This window comes from Narcine bancroftii, unplaced genomic scaffold, assembly GCF_036971445.1.
Source record: "Narcine bancroftii isolate sNarBan1 unplaced genomic scaffold, sNarBan1.hap1 Scaffold_77, whole genome shotgun sequence".
Lineage (NCBI taxonomy): Eukaryota > Metazoa > Chordata > Chondrichthyes > Torpediniformes > Narcinidae > Narcine > Narcine bancroftii.
The window spans coordinates 46023-55987 of record NW_027212275.1 but is presented as its reverse complement, the minus strand read 5'-3'; the positions used below and the strand labels follow the sequence as shown (position 1 = coordinate 55987).

Sequence of the window (9965 nt, the reverse complement as noted above, 5' to 3'; positions counted from 1 at the left end):
CAAGCCCACTTCCCCGAACTATAAACCTAACCATAAACCAAGATATAGCCCTACCCCATGTCTCCTAACACTAACCCTAACTCTACCCAACTTCCCCAACCCTAAACTAAACCCTACCCCTATCCCTTACAACCTACCCCCTTCCCCTAACCATACCTCCTACCCCTTCCCCATACCCGCACCCCCTACAACTACCCCCTTCTCTTAACCATACCTCCTACCCCTTCCCCATATCCGCACCCCCTACAACTAACCCCTACCCTATCCCTTACAACCTACCCCCTTCCCCTAACCCTACCTACTACCCCTTCCCCATACCCGCACCCCCTACCACTACCCCTACCCTATCCCTTACAACCTACCCACTTCCCCTAACCCTACCTCCTACCCCTTCCCCATCCCCGCACCCCCTACCACTACCCCCTACCCTACCCCTTACCACAACCCCTACCCTTACCCCCTTCCACTACCCCCTTTCTCCTACCCCCTTCCCCTCCCCCTCCTTCCCCTAGGTTAGGGGTAGGAAGGGGAAAGGGAAGGGGAGGGGAAGGGGAGGAGGAGAAGGGGAGGGGAAGGGGGAGGGTTAGGGCAGGGGATGGGGGAGGGGAAGGGGAGGGGGAAAGGGGAAGGGAAGGGCGGAGGGGAAGGGGGAGGTGAAGAGTGGAGGGCTGGGGTTAGGGCATAGGTGTGAGGGCAGGGGAAGGGGAAGGTGAGCGGGAGGGGGTTGGGATGGAGGAGGGGTAGAGGAGAAGAGGGGAAGTGGGTGAAGGGACATGGAAGAGGCAGGGAATGGGGTTGGCAGGGCCAGAGGGAGAAGGGGAGGGGTTCAGGCCATCATGATGTTGTCCGTCCTCTGTTCAGCTGGGATGCGAGGTTCTTCTGGACTCGTGTCTTGTCTCTAAGATCGCTCCTTCTCCTGGGAAGAGAAATACGAGTGATAGAGATACTATCTCTGAGGCCTGATCACAATGACTTTGGAGGGTCCCAACTCTTCCCCCATCATCCCCCCTACCCCTGAACACTGGAGCCTTTCCCCTTCCTCTGCTTTACCTGAGAAAGTGTGTTTTGGCTAAAACCACGATCTCTCTCTGCAGAGCTCAGAGCAACGTGTGTCCATCAGGCAACACCCTGGTTCTCCACAATATGGCAGCAAGATGCTAGACAATCATGGATAGATTAGTCGAGACCGTTCAGCTGATCCAGCTGAACCTACCCCACAACAATGTTACCGTCCCCTCCCTCACACCAGTACCCTCCATTTTTCTTTAATTCCTGTCCATATTAAAATCCTTTTCATGCCTTTTTTGGACCAGTCTCCGCTAGTACCCCGACAATGCATTCCAGCCACCCACTACATTCTGTGTGAATAAAATGTACCCATCACGTCTTGCATAAATTTCCCTCAGCTAACCTTATTTAGACGTCCTCTGGTATTCTCGACCCAGAAATGCACACAATATTCCATGTGTGGTCTGACGAGAATTTTATACATCTGCAACGATACCTCTCGGTTTTTGAACTCAATCCCCTGACTCCTGAAGGCCAGCACACAATACACCATCTTAAACTCCCTCTCAATTTGCACAGCAACCTTGAGTGATATATGGAGCAGGATCTAAATATTTCTCTGTCCTGCACACTGTTCATAAACCTGCCATTAACCAAGTGCTCTGCCCACACATTCTTGTAATCCGCATTCAATGAAGATATTGGTCTATATGAAGCTACTTTTAATGGGTCTCCAACCTTCTTTGGAATAACTGTTATTCGTGCCCTTGAAAATTACTCTGGAAATAAACCTGGACCAGTTGCTTATTTAAGTACATCTGATTTACAGGATTGAACTCCATCTGTCACTTCTCTGCAAACTGGATGACCTATGACAACCTTCTACACTGTCTACAACATCTCTACCTCTGTGTCATCCCCTGACGTACCCACCCTTCAACTCCCATCATCATTCATAAAAATCACAAAGAGCAGGGGTCCCAGAGCAGATCCCTTTGGAGCGCCACTAGTCATTGTTCCATCTACTACTACCCTCTGTTTTCTGCAGACAAGCCAATTCTGAATCCACACAGCCAAGGCTCCATGGATCCCATGCCTCCGGACATTCTGAATGAGGCCACCGTGGGGACCTTGTCAAGCACCTTACTAAAATCCTCGTGCAGCACATACAGACCTTGACCTTCATCTATTTCCTTTGACACCTCCTCGAAAAACTCAATTTGACTCGTGAAGCAGGACCTGCTCCTCACAAAACTATCCATGAGTTTGCCCAGCATGTTTGGGCATTGCCCTCGGCCCCAGAATCTGCAGACTTCCTGGCCAGTTCCTCCCTTACCCCTTCCCAGAGCTTCCGCATCCATTAGAACATCAAGCATTGCTGCCCAGTACAGGCCCTTTGGCCCATAAAGGCTGTACTGACCTTTGTAAATGTTCTCCACAACCTTTACCTGTACCACACCCATAGGAACATAGGAAGTGGGAACAGGAGTAGGACAAAAATGGCCTATCGAGCCTGCTCCGCCATTCAATACGATCATGGCTGATCTAATTTATGACCTAACTCGACCTACCCTGCCTTCTCGCCACATCCCCAAATTCCTCTATCATGTAAAAATTCTGTTCCCTCACATACACATGCTCGTCTCAGAGACTTTTATATGTACCTATTCTACCAACCGCTACCACTTTCTCCGGTGACGCATTCAAAGCTCTCACAACTCACTGCATAAAAAAAATCTCCCCTCACCTAAAGCGGATGCACTCTGAGATTTGCACCTGACACTTTAGGAAAGGTTTCTGGCTGTTCATTCCATCTAAGCCCCCCACAATCTTATTTAGAATAAGTTAGTAAGCTGTGGAAGGGGCAAGTTGGGAGAGGGAGGAGGGGAGAGAGCTGGTGGGAGAGGGGTGAGAGCTGGTGGGGAGGGGACAAGGCCGTGTTGTGGAGAGGGATCAGGACCGCGTTGAGGTGGTGAACGGACAGACATGGGTGGATCTACCTGCCGAAATAAAGGAGCAATAAGAAGGCCATCTCGGGATCTACCAGCATCTTCTGGGGCTTGATGTCTCAATGGAAAACCCCCTGAGGATGGAAGTAGGCCATGCTCTGCTACAGCTGGTACATGAACATCTGGCAACACAACGATATAACATGACCCACTCTGCCTCCACACTTGCCGGGTCTATATCCTGAGGGTAAGGGGAGGTGGGTGAAAGGCCCCTCCCTGCCAATCAACATCCATCCTCATCATCCTCTCCACCCCTCTCCCCTCACTACCCTTTCTCTCCTCACCAATACCCATTGAGACCCTCATGCACCCTTCATCGATATCCAGTCCCCAGCGAGACTCAGCCAGTAAACTCCTTCATATCCTCCAACCCCACCATCCAAGCTTGCCCCAGTGGACAACTTGACCACCCAGACCCACAACCACCTTGATGTAGATCATGGGAATGGGCTGCTTGGCCTTGTTGAAGTGCTGGGCCATGCAGTGAACCGTCTCGGGAACATAGTCCAGACCCAGATTCAAATAAACCCCCTCTTTCTCTTGGACACAATACAAACATGTCAGCTGGATTTACCCTCCAACACCCAGTGCCTCTCCCAACTGGAGTGCCAGCCCCTCCTGCTCTCTGTAGGCCTGATGCCCCCACTGCTCAACACAACATGGCATGAATCCAAGTGCTCAGCGAGCAGAGCGTCAACAGGCCGTAGTGGACCCGTCCGCTGCCCCATCATTCGGCTTCTGGTGAGACTGCACAAAATGTGCAGCTCTGACCGCCCTCCCTCGTGAGGCAAGGATTCACCGGGAGAGAAAAACCATTGACGTTTCGAGATGAGAAATGTTTGCAGCCGGGTGTTGGCTGGGGTCGAACATGTGGAGGCTGAGTTGTTGGGACAATTCAGAGCAGGCGTTGATTTGGAAGGGCACCAAAAGGTTCTGGGGAAGTGAGTTATGTGGGAAAATACATTCGTGAAATGAATTGGGGAAACAGACTGGAGGGGCTGAGTGGCCGAATTTGGCGACCTTGTCTTGTGGTCTTGGCTGCTGCTGTCTGGAGTTGAAATGGCAAGAGGTCATGAGTTAATGGGTGAGGAGCAGGGCAGCTAGCGTCAAGGAGTCGGCACTGGTCAGATGGGCAGGATGGAGGCAACAGAGAGACTGCAGCGAGACAGATCGATTGAAGGAATGGGGAAGGTAGCAGCAAATGATATGCATCAGAGTGGGGGTGGGGTGGGTGCAGGTGGATCTTACCTTGACTACAGAGGAGTAGAAGTTGAGAAGAGGGACGATGATGGTGTGATCCAACTTTCGCACGATCTGCAGTTTGCGGTTCTATGGCGAGAGAGGAACATCAGCAAGGCTGGGCGATGGGTCGGGGACCTGAGGGGCGACTTGTCCAAGTTGAGGGGGGAGGCGGGGAGGAGATTCGTCAAGAGGTCAGAGGTGGGGAACTCCAAGGGAGGCCGAAGTGGGGGACTTTTCAAGAGTCAGTTGGGGGGACTTTTCGTGTCGCTGGAGTGGGGACTCGTCAGGGGGTTCAATGAAGTATCATTTCAGTTTTTATGATTGTTTTCCCAGCTTCTACTAAACAATTAATTTGCAGAAAATCTCTGATATTTGCCAGGTGTGTGTGTGTGTGTGTGTGTGTGTGTGTGTGTGTGTGTGTGTGTGTGTGTGTGTGTGTGTGTGTGTGTGTGTGTGTGTGTGGGGAGGGGGGGTGCTGTTGTGGGTTTGTGTGACTTTCTCTGTTTCCAAACCCCATGGCCTCTGTCAGATGCTCCTCTTTCCACCCACCCTTCAAAAATGTGTTTGGGGTGTTTGTCAATTGGGTGTAATGGTGTGAAAACGGTCTCATGTGTCGCAAGGGCCTGTGAACGTGCTGTAGGCCTAAATTAAATATCAGGGTGTTCCATTTCCACACAACTGCTCCTCCCCCTCACCTTGAATCTCTTGTCCTGCAAGATCTTCTTGATGGCAATCAGCTCTCCGGAGTCCACCAGCCTTGCCTGGGACACCACACCGAAAGATCCATTGTCGATGATTTTAACATCTGTGCAGGACACCACCTTGGGGACGTTGGGTCCATGACCCGGTGTGGCCACCTCTGTTGTGACCTTATTGCCATGTCCTCTGGGGTAGAAGCATCAGCATTTACACACCCAGAGGGTACACAACAGGTGATTTATCCCAGCCCAGCCTTGTTGTCCGAGTTAGTCTCTACCCCTCCCTCTAACTCTCTTCCAAGGGTCACCTAAATGTCAGAATTGATCCTCTGGTGGTTCGTTCCAGCCTCTCAGTAGAAATATTGCCACCCCAGGTCCCTCTTTGATCACTCTCCTCAGACTGAGGCCAGTTCTGCAGCCATTCACTTTGTTTACAACCCTCCCTCCATGGGAGCACGTCCCGGGGAGATGAAGCACTCTGAACCCCACCACGGGTTTAGCAGAAGCCCTCCACATTCCCAGAAGCTCAGCAACACCATGATCTTCCATGATGCAAGCGAGACCTCGTCTCCTGAGGGAGAAGGTGATGCGGAGAGAGCCCCACGCTTCATCGCTCAACTCTGCTGGGTCCGCCGCAGCAGAAACACTTTCTAGCACCTTCATCCAGGTCCACTGGGGGAAAGAATCCTATCCCGGTTGGGGGGGGTGTGGGAGTGTATGCAAGGGAGGAAGGGATCTTGTAACCCGGATGGGGGGGGTGGGTGGGTGGAGTAGCGGTCCTGTCTCTCAGTGGACAGATCCCATTCCAGGTGGAGGGGGAGCTCTGTCCCATTTCTGTTGAAAGGTCTACTTTCCATCCCCCTCGCAACTTCTCTTCTCCCTCAGACACCTCACACTCTCCCCTGCCCCGATTCCTTTACCACACTCTCATCCACCACCCAACACCACCCCCATGGTTTCCCCAGTGCCTTCCGTCCCCTCGCACCCCATCCCCCCAGCTCAACCCTATGTCCCCTACCTCTGATCCAATCTCCCTTGACATTAGCCTGTGGTGCAACCCCATTCCTTGGTTCTCCCCTCCACTCCTACAGACCCCATCCCTGTATTCCCTCACATGCCATTGTTCTCCCCTCCCCAGCCCCCTCCAGCTGCCTCATAAAGTGCCCTGCACTCAGGATGGGGAGAGGGGATTAAATGCAGCCTCCATTCTCTCCGCCCACACTGGGTGAAGGATGGTGCCAGAGGAGGCTCTGTCCCAGTCAGGGAGCCTGTAACAGGCTCTTTATCTCACCCATGGGTGCAGGGTGCATTTAAACACAACCCTGTTGATCAGAGGGTCCCTGGGATGAGACTGCGTCCTACTCCGACATGGGGGCCAGAATCCCCTTCCAGGAGAGGCATCTTTCTCTTGTTGCTGTGCCATGACACGACTCAGCTATGGCTGCCCCATGCAGTGACATCATCGCCCCCTCTGTGTCATCATCTCCCCCCTCTGTGACACCTCCCCTCTCTGTGACACCACTAGTGTAATGGGCAGGGACATCCAACCATTTAAATCCTCCTCAATTTCCCCAAGCAAGGGGAGAATAATTCAGCTGGTCTAAATTACTCGTTGTTATCTATTCTAACTTCTAGACATTTGATTCCATTTTGCCTCCACATTTGTTGACTATTTTCTTGACATTGGCTCTAATCCCCCTTCCTAAGTGACATGATTTTGCACATATCCCAAAAGAACTTATACCCAGAGATCTCCCCATAGTCCTCCAGGGTGGAGCACAACTTGGGCAATGAGTGTATCCGGTCTGTCAGATATATCAGAACAACTTCTGCAAATAAATTGATTTCATGCTCTTCCTGGCCTGTTCTGAAACCTTTAATGCCTGAATCCTGGCAAATGGCCTCAGCTAATCGCTCCATGGCCAGTACAAACTCACTCACTGGGGGAGTGGGGGGGAGTCAGACCTTGATTGGCATGGCTGTTGGCTTCCTCTGTCCCTCTCATCTCGACATCAGTGGCTCAGGTTGGGGGAGTCTGTGCTGGCTCCTGCAGTGCACAGCAGCACTGCTGGACCATCTTTATCTCCTTATTTTCCTGGGCCCTCTCCAAATCTTTCCTTTCTATGATCTCACATTGGTTTCTCAGGAGAAACACTGGCAGCCAAAAGGCACCCTCTGATTCCCCTTAGATTTTGGGAACCCCGACTTCTTGAAGTGGGACAACACGTGGTGACCTATTTTCTCAAGATGTGGATCCAGGAGCTTGGACCAGTCTACCAGTTTGCTGTGGTCCGCCAGCATGCTTGCCAAACTCCCCAACCCTGCACTCTCGTCAGTACACACGCAGATCTTGTTCTCCCTGCCTGCACTAGATTTCCTGCCCCGATTCCAAAGCATCTCCACTGCAGCTGTGTTCAGTCGGAACTCGAAGGACCCTGCTCACTGCACCAATTATTATGTGTGTGAAACTGATTCGAGGGGTCCCAAGGGTGGCGAATTTGAACACAGTTGTCTTTTATTGACACATGTAGTGAAGTCGCACGAGGAATAAAACACACACACAGACACAAACTCGCCGGATTAATCGATACACTTGCAACCACTCATGGATAGAAAACTTGACAATCAACTTGTCACGTACGATACCTTGAACAGGTCATTCATTCACTCATTGATTTTGGATGCCTGTGGGTGGTAGGGGATATGCAGGTGGCCCCAAATACTTGGCATCACCACCCATTGCTGGTCAGACGTTACCCGATAGGGTATTCCACATATGGAGCACGCTTAAATGGTGCTTGGTCGGCCCGCTGGCAGGACATCCGAGTATGTGCTGACCATCGTGAGAACATATCACTTTTTATTTTGGCTGGGGAGAGGCCTGATATAGTCAATTTATCAGACTTGCCCAGCTCCCGAACCCCAGCGAATGTGGCCCTTGGTTTTAATTGCTGACAAATAGGGCATTTGGCCATCACAGTTCTTGCAACATCATGAGACCCCCAGAACCTCTGTCCATCATAGTGCCCCCATATGCCCACATTTATGATGCACCAATGCTGCCAAGGCTCCGGGGTCACTCTGCTTGGGGAAAATAGTGGCAGAGCATATTTGAGCAGCTCAGTCCACAGTGGCATCGCGTCAGCTTCAGCGGTTTTCCTGGAGGAGTGTCCATCCACGTGGTGGACCCTGACTATTCTTTTGTTGTTCCACCTCTCAGAAGATCTGCCAGTGCTGTTGTCCTCAGAGCAGGCAGCCATGGATCTGCCTCCTTGTCTCCTGACGCCGACCCATCCACACTGACGTGCTGTTTGGCACAGCCCAGAAATCCTGTTGCACTGATCGGAAAAGAGGCTCCTGGGTCCACCTGGTTGTCCCTTTTCGTATCAGTGCCACAGCTGCCAGCTTGGACAGTTGGCTCTCCCCTCCACCTCACCCTCTTGTGTCAGTACTTTATCTGTGGTGGGCTGGAGCGCTCCCACTTTACACCGTTATTTTTCGCACCTCCACCAGCCGGAGCCGTCAGTAAACCAAGATTTTTCCTGCTGTCCAGCATCGAGGGTGTTGAACGGTTTGCCCCAGGCCATGGTGCCAAGCTCTTCTCGGGGTCATTCAAGTGGGAGGCTGTCACTTTCGGACAGGACATGATCTGTTCTTGCAAGTGGCTCAGCCCTTCGGGCCCGGCCTCTGTGCGGTCTGCCATGTACCACTTCTTCGGTCCGCTGTGAGTGGCATCCGCAGATTGAACCCATCACATGTTGGGGAGGTGTGGCTGGAGTGTGACTGTCTCTGCTGCCATCTGGTTCTCTGTGGTGAGCAGGCGAGCATCTGACACTCAGATGGGGAGTCGCGGGAGGCAGCTTCCAGGAGGGAATTGAACCAGAATCTCTGTGGGACTCAGCGATCTTGCCTCTTTTGCTCGAGGCTCCACTAGACCATTGTCTTCATTGCAGAGACAAGTCATTCAAAGGGTCTTCCAGTTTTGAGGGGTTGTGGGGTGCTTGTGGTCAGTGGCAGTGTTGTTCAACAGCGTGTTTTACCATTTAAGAAGCCATTTGTTGTTCCGGTCATCAATGAAGCGGAGAGTTTTTTTTTCTGGGCAACATTGTACAGTAGATGGAGGGACAGGGTGAGATGTTGGCACCAGTAACCCAAAACACACACAAAACTTTGTGCCTCAACTTGTTGGTGGGCACCGCAATGAGGATTTTGCTTTGAGCAACCATTGATATTTTTCTGCTGCCTGGATGCTCAGGAAAAAGACTGTTGGACAAGGACCCTGGACCTTTTCCAGGTGGTGCCTCCCTGGTGCCAGTGTCTGGGGTGTTGCTGCTGGTGTCCAAGACATCCTAAAATGGGACAGAGGTTGTGGCACATGGAGATACCAATGACATAGGGAGGAAGATGGAAGAGTTCCTGAAAAGTGGGTCCAGGGCATTTGGTGAGAGCTGAAAAGAAATAGCTTGAAGGGACTCATGTTGGGATGACTGTCTGGGCCATGCGACAGTGAGAGCAGGAACAGAATGTGGTGGAGGATGAAGGCGTGGCCTGAAGGTGCGGGTGAAGAGCTCCTTGAGGGCATCCTATTTGCCTTGCTCGGGAGGCTGATGTCAGAAGTCGATGAGCCTTGCTGCCATGTCCTGATGAGCAAGAACATCATGGAGGAGTAATGGATGTCATCAGCGGTGATCTCTTGGAGGTGGAACTGGTCCTTGGCCTGTTTGAACCCCACGTGTGGCTGCGACATCCAGAACATTGACAGCTTCAACCAAACCATCTGAAGAGCCGCCTGGACCGTGATCTTCACGTCCAACTGAAGGGCTGGGTCCTGCTGAGGTCACCACTGTAGCAGACACTTCTGTTGAGGAGAGAATTGGGAGAGGGTAGGATATTGGGGATGGGGGTGGGGGGTGGTTTCTTTATTCTTTCTTTTATAGATGCCACAAATTAGATGAGCATTATTATTAATTGTGTGAATTTGTTGTGGTTTTAAGTTTATAAATATTTT

At 51.7% G+C, this 9965-nt stretch overlaps 1 long non-coding RNA gene across 1 annotated transcript; it reads right to left on the bottom strand.

The window, feature by feature from the left end:
- Nucleotides 1-472: 472 nt before the first annotated feature.
- LOC138751160 (uncharacterized) lies at nucleotides 473-6416 on the bottom strand. The gene is made up of 4 exons (XR_011349745.1): nucleotides 6249-6416; nucleotides 4955-5144; nucleotides 4266-4346; nucleotides 473-916 (listed from the first exon to the last, which is right to left on the bottom strand). It is a non-coding gene; the product is annotated as an uncharacterized lncRNA (long non-coding RNA).
- Nucleotides 6417-9965: the final 3549 nt, after the last annotated feature.